Source organism: Ammospiza caudacuta, chromosome 4, assembly GCF_027887145.1.
Source record: "Ammospiza caudacuta isolate bAmmCau1 chromosome 4, bAmmCau1.pri, whole genome shotgun sequence".
Taxonomy (NCBI): domain Eukaryota; kingdom Metazoa; phylum Chordata; class Aves; order Passeriformes; family Passerellidae; genus Ammospiza; species Ammospiza caudacuta.
Window position 1 is genome coordinate 21040031 of NC_080596.1, and position 16973 is coordinate 21057003.

A 16973-nucleotide genomic window follows, 5' to 3' on the forward strand; every position below is an offset into this window, starting at 1 on the left:
CCCCTCACGTAATTTGCTTAGGATCTTTTAGATAATGTAAGGACAACACCTAATACAGACAAACAGAAGGTGCTTTGTGGGCCAAGTGTGTGAATTACTGTAAGATGCACCTATGTTGGGTTTTTTTTTCTTTTTCCCTTTTATGGCTTCCATTAGTCACAAAGTTTGAATTGTCAGACTTAGTCTCCCTCTAAACTGACCTTTACATGCACACTGCAGCAGGCCACACAATTTTTGGTTCTCAGTTGCCCACACTCTTGAGCTTAAGGGATGATTCTGTCTGGTTTATGTACAGGTTTTGTCCTAGTACACAGTCAAGGTGTGGCCAGACATTCATCCCAACCCAGGAACTTGGAGATGTTCTTGAACTTCCCAGTTTAGGCATAGATAGAGACCTAACTTTGTATTAAGGAAGTTTCAACATAAACAGTAGGTAATATAAATTGGCTTTTTTTTTTTTTCTTAAGCTAAGTTGCACTACATTAAACATAAGCTATAAGTAAATGATGCAAGATTTTGATGGTGGGGTAATTGGAGGACATTTACTTGCCAGATAATCTCTTCAGAGGAAAATTTAATGTTTGCAACTCTGGTTAGCATGGAAACTTCCTCGGAAGAGCTAAGGAAAAAGTCACACTCAGAAATCTCTTAAGCGCTGGAATGTCAATCTTTGCAGTAAATGTGTTGTCTTCACAACAAATCCAGAAGCACCACACTGACAAAAGCCATTTCATTTTCCCACAGTGGAGGCATTCCAAGGCATCAGTCTTTGTGCACATGCTATATCTTTCTTTTAGCCAGTGCTGTAAAAAGTTTCCAAAGTTATGGCAATGTTTTCCATGTATTTGCATCCCTGTAAAATGCACAGTAGGTGAAGATGGTAATTATATTTTTCATTGATCCTAAGCTCCAAGTTTCCTTGTTGAAATGTTTAATTAAAAATATAATCAAATCGTCTAATGAGATAATTGTTAAGGCATTCACATACATTTGACAAGGCCAAGGAAAATGCTGTACCAAACAGATGCTCATTAGGAGAATGAAGAACAAGGAAATAAATCTTCTTTTGAGGAAAGTAAATTACAATCAAATTTACAGTCCTTTAAGGGAGATGACTCTCTGGGGTGGAGACTTCTATATTCAGAGGTGTGTTCTAATACAAGTGTACAGTATTGCCTGGTTATGTATGTTGGGTTTTAACACATCCCCCAGTCCTGATTCATCCAGTCTGTTCCCTTGAGTTAGTAATGCTCCTTTGCAAAAAATCATATTCCTACAAAGAATTCTTTCTGTGGCCTACCTTAAAAGTGAAGGCAGAATATATAGTGGCATGACTTAGGGCCACTATAAATTGGTCTGAAGTGTGGAAACAGAGTCTTAAGATAAAACCTATTACAGATCATTAACATATATTAAAAACTCTCTTTCCGTGGGATAGCGACCTGTAGAAAGAGGAGGTGCCATAGAATGTATAGATGTACAGGGACCAAAATGAGCTCTTTCTGGAAATGTGGATACCAATACAGTCAGTTCACCTTAAAATGTAAGTAGATAGTTATCAACTTAAAGAACTTGTACTACAAGAAAATTATATTTAAATTACATAACTAATAACCTCTCAGATTACTGTAGCCTCTTACTATGTAAATTAGTTTTACTACTCATCTTTATTTTTGTTATGACTTACACAAAGTCTCTGACACTATTAGTTATGGCAGGCTGACTTTTATGCTGAGTCCTTAATACTTTAGTTAATACAAAGCAATTGGTATTTCACTAGGAAACAGTTACAGTCAAACATTTTTATTTACTTTAAAGCAACTGTTTTCACAATGTTTTAACTCTTTTTTTTTTCCAAACAGAAATTAATCTACCAGACTGTCATTCTGAAAGTTCATTTTCACACAGCCTGAATTAGGGGCCATATCTCTGGCGACATTATTCTTTGTGACTAAAAGTGCTATTTTGTAACTATTTGCTTCCACAGCATGGCTCCACAGAGGAGGGAGCTCCTACAAAAACTCCAGAGGAAGTTTCCCCACCAAGGAAGCTCCAACCCCAGGGCACAAGTGGGCACTGGGTTCCCACAGTGCATTTCACATTCAAATTGGAAAAAGAAGTCTTTAAAAAAAAAAAAAAAAAAAAAAAAAGGGCAACCCACCCCAACTTTTCACCTCATGAAGGGGACCTTCCCCTCACCAAAGTTTGTCTGACAGATATGAACAATCGGTGTTTGAAAGTTTTGGCGTGAAGGCTTTTGTTCAAGTTTGCGGACCAAGACTTCCAGTTGAAGAGCTAAAGTCTGGGAGCAGCCAGATCATCCCGGAGGGAAAAAAAAAAAAAAAAAGGAAACAAAAGCAAAAAACCGCCTTTGGGGCTAAGAACGGGGCTGAAGTTCGCCCCCCAGGAGAGCCGAGTCCCGAGTCAATCGTCAAGTGGCTGCGGAGCTGCAGCCGGACCCTGAGGGCGGGAAGGTGCCGGGGCCGGGGCCGGTCGGGGCGCGGAGGGAGCGGGCGGGGCCGGGCGTGTGTCGGCATCTTCCCCGCCGCCCCGGGGGCGGGAGGGAGAGAGAGAGGGCGAGAGAGAGAAGGGAGAGACAGAGGGAGGGAGGGGAGGAAGGCGCGGCCCTCGGAGGCGGAGGGCGGTGCGCGCCGCCTCCCCGCGCTGCTGCTGGCGGCCCTGAGGGGCAGCGACCGGAGGAGCGGAGCGGGCAGCGGGAGCGCCGGGCCGGCGGGGCCGGGCGGCCGCGGTGCGAACCCGCAGGTACTGGGGCACGGCAGGGGCGGCTGCGGGCCGGCCGGGCACAGCGGGAGGGAGGGAACGCGGAGGGAAGGAGGGAGCCGCGGGGCGGGGAGCGCCGCCGCTCCCGCCCTCTCCGCGCCGGCTCTGGCGGCCGGCGGGGAGGAGATGCTGCTCCGCGCTCCCAGCACAGCCCTGCGCGGCCGCTCCGGGCGAAGCTCCGCGCTGCTCGGCTCCGTGGCCGCCCTGCGAGCGCGGACGGCGGCTCCAGAGCGGCGGTAGGTGCGGGGCAGCCATCCCGGCGGCGGCTCTCCCCGAGGGATGGGGACTCTCCCGGAGGGATGGCCGCCGGCGGGCGTGGGAGCGCCTGGCCTTGGCTCTCGGATCGCGGCGGGGCGAGGGAGAGGTGCGGAAAGGCCGCACGCAGCGGCGGGGGTGCTGGTACTCCCAGCGGGACTCGCAGCCCCGGTGCCGTGGGGTCGGGCTGGGCGCTCGGCAGCTGCGGGACACGCTCTGCCGGCCCAGAAGGGCTCGGGTTTGCCTGCGCCGGCCAAACAAAGCAGCCCCCGCGGCTCTCGGACTTGTTAACAGAGAGGAAACTTTTTCCGCATTAATGTTTTTGGAGGAGCAGAAATGAAGGATAAATCTGTTGGCCGGTGATGAGAAATAGCGTAGGTTTCATTGGCTTTTTATCTCCTAGCAATCGACACCTCCGCAGACCGCAGGATAATCTCCCTCATATTCTAGATTGTGTCATTATCTTTAAATTGCATGTTTAAAACAACAAAGGCAGTGACTTCATAGGGAACCGCCAGGAGCTGTTCCGTACCCCTCCTGTTTACTGGGGAAACATTTGGGAACCGGTTTGGTTTTGTAGGTAGGATCAGAAGTAAATGTAGGACATGGAAACTGTAAGGTTGGTTGCAGGTAATCTGTGTCTAGCCATCTTATTAAGGTGTGAGTTTTGGAGAAGGGAATATGAAAGCCTTTGCATGTGGAACTAGCTGGGGCAGTAACCGTGATCAGTTCCTGAAACCTTTTCAGGGAAGAGGAGGACGTGTTTTGTGAAACTGTGCAGCGAAACTGGGTCACAATGCACAGACGTTTTCCTGAGGGTAGAACCTCGTGTGAGAAAGCTGTATATTGAATATATACATTCCGAGGTGTCATGACTCCCAGGTCATTAGTTTGGGCTGAGGTTGGTGAAATGGTGACATTTAGTGCCCATTCCAGAGCAGGACTGCTGTGACTGTTCACATCAGAGCATCAGGCCTCTGACTGAACGTCACCTGTGCAAGTTTGCCTTTGGATGGCCAGAAATAGGATCTAAAGACATTCCTGCAAGAGTTAGAATCTGCCATGATAGAGGTACAAATGAGAAAACAAACAGTTTGGGTCTTGTGCAAGAAATACTGATGAGGAAAGAGTAAATCTAGTCAGAGGATCTTTTGGTGGTGCAGTTACAACAGAATTTGCTACCACTCCTAGTGCTATCAATTGGACATATCTGTTCAGTTTCACATGCAGCAGATGTGTTTCACTTGGAGTGTCTTTTTTTTACCTGCCAACAAGCATGTCTTTCTATGAACAGTTCTAGAATTTAAGCAGTAATTTAAGGAAAGAAGAGAATGACAGCAAGAAAGAGAAAAATATACAGTCTAACTTTTAAAGATATTTTATTACTCATTTTTAACCTAACCACCCTGTTGGTGAGTGGAAAGGCACATAATGTAGTTCTTCTATAATAGGACTATTTTTTTCCTTTTGCTCTGCATGATAAAGAAAAAAGAACCTTATTTAGATCAGGGTTTTTATATTGATTTTTTTCCTAATCAGAGTGTGGTGGTTTGGGGTTTTTTTAAGTTGAAGGTACAGTCAAAGTAAACACTTTCAAATATACCAGATGTTAAAGGAGACAGGCTGTATCACAGGGTGTTGTTCTAACAGCTTAATTTAAAAAAAACCCTCTTAATTCCAAGACTGTTGTTGAGTGGAGTTGAAGGCTGTGAGAACCCCGGGCTCAAGGATATTTGAGTGGATGGAAGAGCAAGGAAGTATCTGTGTGAAAAGATTGGGCTGAATGTTAAAGCATTAGTGAGTACACTGTGTGTATTTTCACCAGGATAACAGAGCCTAGTGAAAGGATGTGACCCAATAGTATATTTACGGCTCCTGAGGCCTTTGAAAGTAAAAATGGACTGTGTGGATGAGTGGCAAACCACTGTGACTGCTCATCATGACCAGTGATAACCTGAGCATAGCACTGTAACTTGTGCAAAGCATTGGCGTTTTCAGTGCCTCGAAGGGAAGCACTGAAGAAGTCCAGGAAAGGGAGGGGATTCCATTCCTGAGAGTGGGAAGCTACCAGGGCAGAAATGTTACCTGTTCTGGTGGCAGGAAATTGTAGTGTGTTTGCTTTTGTTTTTATTCCTTTATGGTGGGATTTTTTCAGCCATATGGTTCATACAGACTGACTATCGCAGAGAAGGCCTGAAAGTAAAAATGCAATCTTTTAGCTGTTCACTTCTTAAAGAGCACAGCAGGGCAAATATTTTTATTTTTACATCTGGAACAGAAATTATTTGGCACATAACTATTTTTCTCCCAACCAAATGCAGGTATGAACAATAATAATTAGTGGTTGTATGGTACAATAAATCTTCAAAGTGCCTTCAAATCTTAATCAGCAAACCTTAATGGCATGCTATTCCTGCAAGGGAGGTAAGTAATTAGATAAAATGAGACTGGGTAGACTCTTAAATGGAGTTTATTGTTGAAGTGCTTGTCAGTTTCACAAAGCTCTTCTTTATCACTGAGCTCTCTGAATGCTGCCATACTTAAATGGCTTCAAATATTTATATGTTGGAATACACGACATCATGGCCCAGAGGGCCTTGTTAATATTGACATTCTCTTGTTCAAAGTTCTTCACAGTGAAGGACACCTTGTACTCAAGAGCCTCTGTAGTGGTTGTTCCAGAGCACCTGTGAAGACTTATTAACCTGAACAAGAGTAAGGTCAGCTCTTTAAGAGGAATGATTTTCCTTGGAAGGGTTTTCCAGTTTACTTGCATGATAAGCCTAGAACTTTTAGTCCACTGATGGTGAAACTCAAAGTGATTTTGCAAGATTTTGTTAAACCTAAGAACATTAAGTATTGTTGCATTTTTGGAAGGAGTGTTGGTTATCAGCTCAACACTCTGTCACTTTTTGTCCCTCTGCTTACAGAAAAAATTGACTGGAATTTTACTGTTTCCAAGTGAGCTAGTCAGTGAGACTAAAAGATTGAAAAGCAAATCCTGGTGTAGGGTGTCACGGTGCAGAAAATATTGGTAAGCAGTTGCCCCAAGCTGTCACTTACATGGGACGAGCGTGGATGGAAAGCTGTGAATAGCAGGGTAAGTTAATGTTGTATGTCGCCAGTTAACTATTAATGAAATCTGTGCATCTGTAAAGAAGGGTGGAACTTCAGAAAGAAGTGTTTCCCAGCCCCACCTCCTCCTGAAGTACAGAGAAGGAAGCTGGCATTTACAGATGGGAAGGGCCCAAGACGACTCTTTGGTGCCGTTTTTATTTCGTCTGGGCTTCTCTTTGTCCTCTGCCACTTAAATACCTGGTGAGGAACCAGGCATATTCTTTGTGCATCATTATCTATTCAAATGCTTTCATAAAAGGCAATTAATTGAGTAGGTTGCCTTGGGACAATGATATGCCCCGTGAATTTGCAGTCCAATTGGTTAGGATAGAGATCTGCTCCAGTTGTGACACTGTAGAAAGAATAACAGACGTGGGAAGGCTTTGTTCTCAGGGTTTCATCTGTCCTTTATCTTTTATGTGTAAATTTAATGTGCTGCAGAAATGTCTGCAAGTATCATGTCAAGAATTACAGGAGACCTGGTATTAAAACTGCTGATTTTTGATTGCTGGTATTTATGGGGAATACTGTAGTTTTGCAGGATGTTGAGTATTATTAAGGATTTATGCAGGTGGTAAGGTAATTAATGTCAGATTTAGGACTAGGTGCTGTGTTAGCTCTGGGTTTCTGCTTTGGGTTGTTAAATTTGGTGAGATGGGGCACTTGGAAAAGAGACAAAAACTTTATCTCCTGTTTTGCAGGTAAAATTAAAGCTCAGGGAGAAGAACTGACTGACCTAAAAATGATGAAAATTTAGGTGCAGAAGTTTGAACTGAACACAAACCTCTTAATGAACTAATCTGATACTGTCAAAAGCATCATGCTTTTTTAGCAGACTTTGAGACTTTTAACTTCTGTCTGTTTCTGCCTTGTCAGCAGAAGGACATGGTTTTCTGGGGTATCATGGTTTCTTTATCCAACTCTGGCTACATTTTTGTGTGTATATGTGTTTCTTGGAGGTTGTCTTCCTAAAGAGCATTTGTCTGTATCTGTGGGAGAAATATGGGTGGGAGCATTCTTTAGAGATGGCTGAAATTTTTGAAAGTGAATCTGAAGATGGCTTTCATGTGGTGTTGACATCTTCTCTGAGTATTTGTATGTATTGTGGGTACTCAGGTATGTGCAGAGAGGTGCATTGGAAATGGTGTATCTGAAGTCTGGCTTATTTAGAAAAGTAGATCTGGAAGTGTTTATAGGTGACTTTTCTTGAGCAACGCTGTTGCAGGTGACTTATATTTGTGCTGTAAGCTTGGAATTGATGCTGAGCTTGTTAGGAAACACCCTTGTTTATTTCTTAAGTAAAAGAATTTAAGAAGAGGCTTTTTCCTATCAAACTTTTCCTTGCAAGCCAGTTTTGTTTGTTGAGGGGAGAAGAATGTTAGAGCATACAAATGCCTGATGTTTTGATGTGCTTTTCATCATAGTGAAAGCTGGATAAATCAGTGGAAATACCAGGTTCTTGTGTGTTTCACATCCAGTTTGACAGCAGCTGTTAAAGCTTTTTTGGAAGCTATACATATACATCTGTATATGTATAGAGGTGCAGCTGCTGTTCTCTAGCAGGCAGATGACAATAATCTTCCAGGCACACTCCAGGATATCTTTGTGTGTTGGAATCCTAGCATCATGCTGTGTGCTGTATGAAACGGACAATAAACACTAGTTCATTGCAGTAGCACAATTGCAACAATGTTGTTGAAATTGTTGCAGTTTTGTTGACTTAAATGCTGTTTCAGAATTAGTATTGAAAGGCATAAAGATTTGTTAATGTAAATAATTTTTGTGTGAAGTTGCATGATTGGAGATGGAAGGGTCTCTGAGTCTCATCTATGTTCTATAATGTCTTTACTTTTATTCATGTCACAGCCAGTGTTCTAGCCATGTAGTGGGCTGGCCCTCAAAACCTGTTAGAGAAGGTTTAGAGAGAAAGAGAAGGTTTAGAAAACCTGTTAGAAGGTTAGAGAAAAACCCAAGGAACTGAGTGCAAAGGTTTTCTAAGTAATTGCTGAGTACAGACAGAGCAGGGTTTATCTCATGATCTCTAGGGGTGTAGACACTCTTGTTTGCAGCTCCTTGTTTGCACAGGGGAATTGGTTCCCAGTGATTAATTTTATGCTTCAGATAAGGATTTTTCCCTTTTAATATTAATTTCTTCAGCATCTCAATAGCATGGGGATATTGCACTGTGTTTTTTCCAGTTCTCAGATAGATGTGAATGGCTACATGGAGGGCATAAAAACCCACCCTGATAAACCTGTGACGCACATGGTTCCAGGGCTTTCTTAGGGTCACCAGGGAAAGGTAATAGGACTTGACTCATAAAACCTTGTCTGTTCTACCCTGTGGAACTTTCTTGTTGAAATATTAACTACAAAATTTCAAACTTGTAAGCAGCCTTATTTAGTGTTGAAATGTGTTCCATCTTTCTTGTTGGGACTGTTGACTTTTTCTGCTACCCACTTCTATATATTGTAATTTTAAAAAATGAAATAAATTATTAAAGACAGAGCTAAATTAAAGTCTGAAACTTCTGTTGTTAGAAATAGTTATGCTTCCTGGCAAAGTCATGCCTGGTTTAAATGGTGATAGATTTGGACTTGGATATTGCCTTAAGCAAACGAGGGGTGAAAAAAATGAAGCATGTGGATATTTAACCATGTCATACATAGATAGTCTAACTTTTCTACCTAGTTTGCTTATCAGGGTATCAGTGCTGTAAAATACCTTGCTGAATTTTCATCAAGGGCCAGCATTATGTTATTACTGATTTTACCCATTTCTCCCTTCACAGAATTAAGTGTTTCAGCAGAGAAAAGATAGAGAAGGGAAATGGAGCAGAAGTTTTGCCTTTTAGTACCTTTACAGTAAAGTCAGAAAATCCCCTCCTAGTGCTTAGGATTATGACCAGTGGAATAATAGCTCTTTTCTCAAGTCAGTGCAAAAGCTGTATTTGCCTTCAATGAATTAACTTGGGAGTTTGGATCCCAGGCAAGCAAATGCTGGATAGGATGGTCCAAGTGCTGCTTTTATGCTTTGCTTTTAATGGCAGTGCTTGGAGAGACATCTCTGTAGTGTGTGTCACTGACTGGACAATTGTGTGGATAAGTTTATGTGGAGCTATCCTTCCAGCAGCCTAATTAAAGACTGTGTGGAACTTTCTTAAATGGGATGCTTCAACAGGTGATAAGTACTGGTTTCTCCTTCAGAGGATTTGTGATGGTATGTCTTTCATTTTTGTCTGTCACCATTTTTTCACTGTATGTCACCATTTTTCAATGATTGAGATGCATTTTCTGTTTGTTCTTCTGAAGCCAGTTTGCTTTCAACTTCCGTAACTCTTGAGATTGGACTTCTTCACATTCATTTGACATTTAGGAAATGAGAGAGTACTGCCTGTATGCATACATTGTGCAGAGATTTATTTGTTAAGCTTCCTGTGCACTTTTTGGTAAAGGATTATCTTGGGTAGGTTTCTAGAAGGAAAGGATTCTGTCCAGCCTTCACTGACTCTGTATTTTAGATTTTTTTATGCATCTTCAATCATCTTTTGTGTTCTTAGACCAGTGCCTTGCACCTGAAGGGCTTTCCTCTTAACCATTAGAAACTGAGATTCAGAAACACCTGAACAAACATTCAGCTTATTAATTAGAAAACTGTACAGAAAGTGGCAGCAAAAAATAATAGTGCAGCTAATGAATCCACTGAAATATTAAAAATATATATGCTGCAGTCTAGGGAAAACTTAAATTTTTATTATATTTTTCCATAAAAATAACTCGACATTTATGGTTGGTGTCTGAATTGATAGACCCTGAAGAGCAATGAGGCTCTCCCTACTAACTTCACTGGACATTTGAGTGGGATGAAAGTGGAGTGCAAATGCTATTGACATCCTTATTGATACATAACATTGCAGTAGACAATGCAGTATATGTCTGTATGTCACTAAATTACAGTGCTCTGTAGAAGATGAGCAGTTGAGGGCTGTCAAATGGCTTGTATCTGAAAAAGGAAGAAATTATTTTGCAAGGTAGCAAGAATACCTGTACAGCACCTGGAAAATTTTCACCTAGAAGGTCTAGCTTTTGAAAACTGTTAGAAAACCGTTATTCTTTGGAGGAGCACACAGTCTGGAACAAAAGAAAGGTGGGGTCAAGAAGTGGGGGGGGAAGAAAGAGTTGGGCTTGTTCAAGATGGGCTGGGACACCTTCAATTCCCTCTAGTTCAGATTTATGGGCTTTGCAAAAATGTCCTTATCTCATGTGCTGGTGGTGGAGGCTTCTGTGAGCTGAGGTTTCTTCCTCATAAAGATCGGGATGAGTTTTCAGGCCTTCGTAGCTGCAAGTACTTTTGGTGTTCCTAGCTTAGTGGTAATGTTTAAGGTCTTCAGGGTTTAATAATGACCTGATTTCTATCTTGTGGTTTTTCATTTGTTTGTTCTCTTGTTTTTTTGTAGTTTTTTTAGAACTGTTTATCCACTTACCCCTTTTTATTTGTAAGGTTGTTCAGACTCTTAAAATTAGAAGTTGGGGAAGTCTTGTTACAGTGATCTATTTAATAAGATTTGCAAGAAATATATGCTATAAGTTTCTCAGGAACTCCAAAACTTTAGACTTACATTTCCTGCAAGAGGTTTCTTCTGATGCTATAATCTGACAATGCTTAGCAATCAAGCTAATAGTAAAGAACCTTAAATTTTGAACAGCTTCTTTTATTAGTGTGCTCTGTCATTGAATCCCTTGAATGACCTTAATAAAGAATTTGAAGATTATCTGATTATAAAAGATTTGCTAGCTGGCAGTGCTGAAAGTTTGTTTCATCAGAAATATAGACTCATTTATTGAGTGGCTTTGCAGTTAGGTTATCACATGTGTGGAGCAGCCAAATCAGCCTGGAGCTTTAAGCACATGGGCTAACACGTAGAACTGAATTACTGAAATAGCTGTGCAAAGCTCCTTTATGTCAATTTAAAATGTGTGTGCTCACCATGATTGGCACAAGACTTTGGTGTTTCAGAAGTGTGATGCATTATAAAAATAGTATTTTTTTTTAATTACTCTTATTTTTAGAAGTTTTCTGATATTATTTTATCATGTTAGTTTGTTTCAATCTATTGCCAAACAGTTTTGGTAAGAATAATTTTTCTGTTTTTCCTTAATCCCTGATCCAGTTCTATCCTCTGTGTATTTGAGGAATATAGTGTGTAAAGGAAGAAAATTTTAAGCTGGGTTTTTGTAGTTTTGTCACAAAATACTAAAGAAAATCCTAAAAATTGTTTTATAATAACTTTGAAATTTTATATCCATGCAATGCCTTAAGAAGAGAAAATATTGACTATGCTGGAAGATTTATTGCTTTTGTTGGAAGCAACCATTTTCTGTTCTTTTTGATAGCTGCAAACGATTACTGGTGTTTAGTAAAAGTCAGGCAACTTTGAGGCATGACTGGGTCCTTCAAGACCTTTAGCATGTTCTTTTCTAGTGACATTTGAGAAGTAAGTTGCTGTCTTACAGCAAACAAAAGAAAATACTCTTTGTGAACTGCTTGATTGTAGCTGTGTTACTGGAACAAAATGTCATGTGGGGGGAAAGTGTAAATGTGCTCAGAAGGGGATTAGAGAAGTTAACAGAACAGAGACCATTAGTGACTATTAGATTTGACTGTGCAGCTTGAGCTCAGGAACTCAATAAACTGGTGATTGCCAGGAAAGGGGATGGGAGAGCTGGCCTGATCCAGTTTAGTACTTCTTGTATTAAACATTGCTGAAGTTTCTGAAACCACAGAAATGGGAAGCTCTTCCAAACTGAGGACTTCTTTAAACCCTAAAAAAAAAAAAAAAAGCCCAAAAGCTTAATAATAAATCTTTTCTGATCTGCCTCTGAAGCTCATGTGTGACCACATGGGCCTGACTTGATGTTCAGAGAAGAACAGCTGTCTGGTTCCAGCTGTAATTCCTTCCTGGTGTTTTCATCCTTTGTCTCTTGGAATCTGTATTCCCTTTTGTTCAGGTTGCTTAAGGAGGGAATAAATGATGGATGGTCAAGTTATCAGGGGAATTAATTTTCATGCATGTGACTCTAGAGTAGAAATAGCTGCTCAGGAAGAAAGGAGAAAAAGATAGGAGCACTTTGGTGATTGGTTAAGGTTGTACTTTTAGTTGTTGAACAGGAAAGTGAAAATGGTAAAATGGTAAAACATTTAAGTATACTGTCATTTTAAATGGCATCACATGAAAAGTACAACAAAAACCAACTTCTGGAGACACAAATATTTGGGTTCCTTTTACAGATTAGAAACATATTACTTAAGAAGGGAAGGACATGCTGTGTAAGAGGCATTTTTTTGTTCTTGCTTCCCTCAACATCAAATTCTTTTGCTCTGTTGATACTGCCGTGTGTGCTCTTTGGCCTTGCACAGAGTAGTTGAACAGAGCATTTTTCAATACAGAGCCCTTAGTTTTGTGATATTGTCAGACACTGAAGGAATTTGTGTCTTCAACTACTCCGTGAGCAGAACAGAATCAGCAAATTGAATTTAACGTGATGTGTGGCAATTTCCCTGGTGCTTGCACAGTGCAGAATATAGTTTTCATTGTTTTAGAAAATATTTTTGTACTTGACATTAACTGAACTCTTTGATATACACGTTAATTATCACTGATTCTGTCCCACCCATTGCCTTTGCTTTGAGAATATTAAAGAGCTGAAGATCACAGAATTTAACTTTTCACTGTAATATGAACTGCTGGTTGGGAAGTCTGCTGCTGATGCAAAATCAGCATGTTCTGCTTCCCTCTTCAGTGGTTTTGGAGAAATGGAAGAGAAACTATTGCCTGTCTAGACTTTAATAGGTTTATATATATATATATATATATATATAATGTAGACAACATTCATTTCAAGGCTTATGATGTATTTTCAGTGATAGGCTATAAATGCCAGTTAGAAAAAAACTAGCAACAAACAACACAGTTTGTGCCAAGAAGTAATATGCATCTAAAAAGCACGATTGCTTTTTACAATAGTTTTGGAACCTCAAAGTATAAAGTCTTCCAACTCTTTTCAAAGAATTTGTGGAATTCAGATTTTGCTGTGTGAAAAAACTCAGTCACCAGCAGGTGCCTGGGTAAATAAAGCAGCTGTAAAGTGTGTGTGACTTCTGGGTTGGGAAAGTTTGGGTTTCCTTCACCTTCCTTTTTTCCCCACTCCCATCTGCCAATGGGAGAAATTAGGGTTTTTTATTATCTGTTTGTAGACTGATGGTGTAAAATCAAGGGTGAAGCCTTAGAGCAACCTCTATACAAGTAATTATTGTAAAAGATCCCTAGAAAATGGGAGAAGTCACTCATCAGCATGGTAGGAAGCAAAATCTTGGTTAATGTCAGCTGTCTTCAGTTAAATTTTTTGCCAAAGCTCAAAATTTTAATCTATATCTTTTAAAATGCAGGCTGTGAATGGTTCTATACATTTATTTCTCCTGAATAACTGGGTTAATATTCAGTGTCTAGGTATATGGATAAAAAAGGGTCAGTAGTGTAAAACCAAGTGGTAAAGCAATTTTTGGAGGAAAAAGTACTTTTCTTCTAGAATTGATTAGTAATGATCCACTGATTCCCATAATTTTGCCAGCAAGGCTTGGTATCTATAATGATTTCTCAATTTTATTTTTCTTGTGTGAAAGTCTCTAATGTTCCTGACTGCTCCTTTGTCTGTTTTTCTTCCTTGGCTAACACAGCCTGTGTGTGCTTTAGTGCAGGCGCACTCTCTGTTCTTCTCTCTCAGCTCTCTGATGAAGTCTTGGTTCCAGCTTTTGTGCACACTGAGAACCCATGGATAACTTCCCACTGTAGACTAGGATAATACATTTTCCTGTCTCAAAGATTTCCATCTCAAGACTGTAAAATTTTGTTGCATCCCTCCTTTTTTTTTATTTCCTCTTGCCTCTTTAATACCAAATTGGGTTTTTCTGTAAGTGGTGAACTCCTGATGTCCTCATTGATTGCTGCTAGTGCTTTTTCTCAGGTTAAGTGTGTATGCAACTTGAGGTAAACCAGTACAACTGGTCCAGTTTGATAAACTCTCATTCAAATTCAGTATTTTGTAAGCAAAGTTTATGGGAGGATGTTTTGAAACTATTGAAACATTTGAAAGTTTTGAAATCTGTTTCAAACTACTCTCCAAGTGGTGTTTTTTAAGTGTTACATTTATGAATTTTCTATGTGATGTATCAATGAATAATCTCCAAAGTGTTTAGCTAGCAATAAAAGATAGAAATGGGAGTTGAAGAGATTCAGCCCATGTTTTTTCCACACATTTGTGCACATTTTCTCATAGAAGCTGAATTTTTCCCTAGGAGCTAATGCCATTTGTATGCTGAAAATGTAAGTAATACTTTTTAAATAATATACCAATTTTTTTCAATTTGCAAGAATAAATTTGAAATACTAAATTCAGGACTGGAAGAAAATTTGGATTGTTGTCTAAGTTCTAGACAGACATGGAAAGGATAAAAGTATTGTATGCAGACTAGATTATTTAAGACTTGAAGTTTTGAAGGGAGGGTATGTTTTCTTTTTTTCAGTGTCAGGTTTTTCTGTTTATTTTAGGTGGTTGTAGTTACTGTTTTCTTGGGTTTCCATGCAGTAACAGTTACAGAGTTAAGCTGTGGTACATGGTATCATCAAATTGATTGTGAAGGCAGCAAGGTTTGATGCATTTAACTGGTCTAATTCCCTTTGGGCCAATTGTATGAATAAAAGATTCAAGGATTGCTGTTATATTATCCTTCTATTCTCCTTTCACTTAATCCCTCTCTGGGCAATGGCTTCAGAGATTAATGTGACCTTCTGCTTGGTTCTGTTCCAATGCAGTAAATGTAATTTGTACATGGGCAGTACCTGTGTATGTCCTCAGTCTGACTAACTTTCCATTGCTATTTGTAGGAATGTTCTTCAAAGAAAAGGAAAGAAGGATGATGCTCTAAATCACTTCCCTCTCAGTTTCTAGGCCTGTAGAGGAAAAGTTTCTGCTAGTTTGCCTTTGTTATGTAGCCCAAGGGTGTAATATGGAATTTTGTCCTTCTAATATGAATGTTTATCATCCAGACAAAGTAAAACTTCCCAGAACTCTGCATTTCTTTTTGATAGCAGGCTTCATATTATGTCATGGGAGGAGGTGCTGCTGTCTTGTTTTTCCTGTTTTTTTGGCAATGCCATCTTCTGTAGCTTGTTCTGTCCTGTAATCTGTCCAAGTACCAAAACATTATGGAGTGCAGATAGTGATCAGATGGAGTTCTTTGTCCATTCTGGTGTGTGAAGCTAAATCAAATGTTACATTACTCGCTATCTGTCTTTGCCACAGTTCAGGCAGTCTGTATTGTGTGGAAGGTGTGCTGAGGAGTTATAGAAATCACCCTGGCAGGTTTTCATGATGCTGTCAAATGATACTGAGACTTATGTTCTTTGTGGTGAGGATCTTTCTCTACATTCCAAATCCCATTCACTTTCTTGGCTCAGAAACCATAAACTTGGCAAGCATTTGAAGCTGGGCAGAAATGGCAAGTAGGTGACTCTCTTGTGAAAGAAATGCCAAGTTTTCCCACCTAACAGGAGAAGGACTAATATCACACCACCTTTGAGGGCAGTTAAGCCATGGAGAATATCATGGCTGTAGGACTGAATAACTCATGCGTAACCACTGAATTTAAGATGAATCATAAATTGGGTGTGTGTTAGAAATTTGTTCAAGGGGCAGTATAGTCAATTTAACAATTGTTCAGTTGTAAACACATACTGAATCATGCAGTATATAATTATATATTTTTCTGAAGTGTGGGGAGCAGAGTGGCAGGCTGAGGGACTCGAGTTAACTGGTCAGGTTCTGATTAACTCATATGATTTTGGCACAAAGCCATATGTGCTGTGTCAACTCATGTTTTGAAGGAAGATCATGATTTCCTAACCATAGGCATTCCAAGTCTTCAAGTGGCTTTGTCTACTAATTAATCTGGAGCTAAAACCTCCTAATTGCAGGATTTAAACTAGACAGTATAAGCTGCTCGGGAAGGTTTTGGCCTCCATAAAGAACTCATTTAAAAAGCAAGTTTCCATGACCAAAAATCTTCATGTTTTATGTGGAATCTTTGAACTGATGGCTGTCTCTAGACATGCTGCTAAATAGTTGTCACACAGACCATACTGTTCTCAGTACTTGGTGTATACCACACCTAAAGAGTTGAGTGGGTGAAAAATAGGTAAAATTTGATGTATGCTGTCATTTGCAGGAAATGGATCAGCAATGGATGGTTGGATAAAGAAAATCTGTCTTTAAAATATTTCTTTTTCAGTATTTGCAAGATGGCTGTGGGTAATATGCTCAAAGACTCTGCTAATAATAGATTTAACAGAGAAGTCAAAGCACTTTGGAAATGCTGAAATATGAAATCACCAGCAGGAAATTGAGAATTTGGGGAAATCCTATAATGAGCCCATAGGGAATAATATCCTAATGTAAAGCTTGTCTTCCATTTTCTGGGCAGTGGGTCTGTTTCCCAGCATGGAAGAGTACACAGCATATTCTCTGCTTGCTCTCAGATTTTTAAGTGTTCTGTAAATTGGTTACTGGTTGGGAGTGTATATGCAGAGACCAAGCACAGCTTTAGTCTTGGATTCATTTCTGTATGCTTGGGTATGGAAGGAAGTGGAGAAAGAAGGGATCTGCAGTCTGAGAGGAGAAATGATCACCTGGTGATGTGGAAACAGTTTCTGTGGGACAAGCAGGTATTAGGCAGAAAAAGAGATCTCCATGTTTGCACAGTGTGCA

At 40.2% G+C, this 16973-nt stretch overlaps 1 protein-coding gene across 1 annotated transcript in view; it reads left to right on the top strand.

Annotated features, from left to right (window-relative positions):
• The first annotated feature begins 2599 nt into the window (after positions 1-2599).
• PTPN13 (protein tyrosine phosphatase non-receptor type 13) overlaps positions 2600-16973 on the top strand; it is a 111333-nt gene continuing 96959 nt past the window's right edge. The window contains exon 1 of the mRNA XM_058804380.1: positions 2600-2763. The gene's annotated coding sequence lies outside the window, so the exon portion shown is untranslated. The remainder of the gene's footprint in view (positions 2764-16973) is intronic.